Source organism: Bactrocera latifrons, unplaced genomic scaffold, assembly GCF_001853355.1.
Source record: "Bactrocera latifrons isolate USDA-ARS-PBARC rearing strain unplaced genomic scaffold, ASM185335v1 scaffold_15, whole genome shotgun sequence".
NCBI classification, from domain to species: Eukaryota; Metazoa; Arthropoda; class Insecta; order Diptera; family Tephritidae; genus Bactrocera; species Bactrocera latifrons.
Window position 1 is genome coordinate 1,922,141 of NW_017534963.1, and position 1,743 is coordinate 1,923,883.

The window sequence follows — 1,743 nt, forward strand, 5'->3', positions numbered from 1 at the left end:
TATATATTTTTTTTATTTTTTTTTAACGTTTGTGTGGGTGTTCCCCCAACTCTTAAGTACATTGCTGGCTGTCTGTCGTGCAATAAGTTTTCAGCAGCCATCATCGATGATGTCACTAAGCTTCGACAACGTTCACGTTTGTGTTTGTGCGCTCAGTACATAAAAAATGATATTGCTTTTTGTTTTTGCCCCTCGGACTTCGCCGGCCATCAACTGCTCGCGCGCCTCCGCCGCACTCATATTTTTACTAACAACTATTAGCCGTTTTTACTAACTTTCGGTTTTGTTTTGGTTCAACCTCGGTTTAACTAACCTTTTGGCTGTGTGCAGCCGTTACCGTTAGTTGCACACACACGCATAATCTCACTTTTTACATACTAACCGCCATATTCATAAAATTCGAAATTTATTGAAATTAGCTTGACTGCATTCGAGCGCCGTGAAACTGTAAAATATATGTATATTTATATATATGTAAATATGTTATATATAATTGTATGCAATAAATATGTATATATATATATAGAATACTAAAAATCTGGTGACAAATAAAATATCGAAGCATTAAAATTCGTAAATCAATGCGAATCCATTATTTTATGACACTTGTGAAATTCTACACCAGTTTTAGTTATACCGTTATAAAGCCATTATATTCCATTTACTTACTTATATAATACATATCAGCCAAATTGAAATTATATATACGTATATTTGTAACAATTTTAACATATACATTCACATAAAGATCTAGTTTTGTTTACGCAATAAATATGTTCACAAACATACTTACAAATAACGAAAATATATTTATTTTTTTGGAATTCTTTTCGATTGTGTGTCATTTTTGCCACATCTGCGACATTGATGCATAGGTTATTTGCCCAAAATGGGAGTACTCAGCTACATATATACTTCGATACTCGTTTTATGTGTGAACATGTATGTACATACACATATATATTTGTATTTGAATATGGGATATGTCCAAACATATATGGATGTGTGGCGGTGGTAGCTTCTCCTTTGTCGACATCTCTTTGCTTAATCAGTCATTTAGTCATTTTGTTGGACATTGACTTTTTTTCTACTTTTTTATTCTTTTGCTGGTCATCTCTCAAATGGTAAATGACCTTAAAGAGAAGTTTGACTAGTGTCGCATTTCGCCATTTCGGTGGTTTTGTGGAGACAAGCTTCCATATTCATTACTTAAATTTAGTTTAATTTCTGATATTGCCCAAATTTATTAGTATCTTTTCACTGTATTTTAAGATTTAGTATTAATAAAAATATTTATTTGGAAAGAAACTACAGCAGCAAAACCTCCCGGAGCTCCTCTCAAAAATGAGACGTTGTCTAGGTTAACAATATACGTCGAACTTCGTGAATTTATTTTCTCAAATAAAGAAAAATTTAATTCTAATCTTTTAATTTGTATGGCAGTTACAGCGATTCCGGCGAATGAACAGCTTTTCTTTGGGAGAAAAGAACAAATTTCAGATCCATATCTAAAAAACTGAGGGATTAACAACCGGGCAGACAGAAGATGTCGTTGTTAGTAGCGTTCACCGTTAAGATTTTGCCCGGTTTTAAAAGCTCATAATAGAGCACGGCCTTCAGATCTTACCAAATACAGCGTATTACCTTGACGACACGGATTTTCAGCTGTCTCGTTGATTTAGCTGGTCGGTCAAGCTTTGCATATGGTTTTGTATGCTTTAGGTTATCGTAATAGATCCAGTT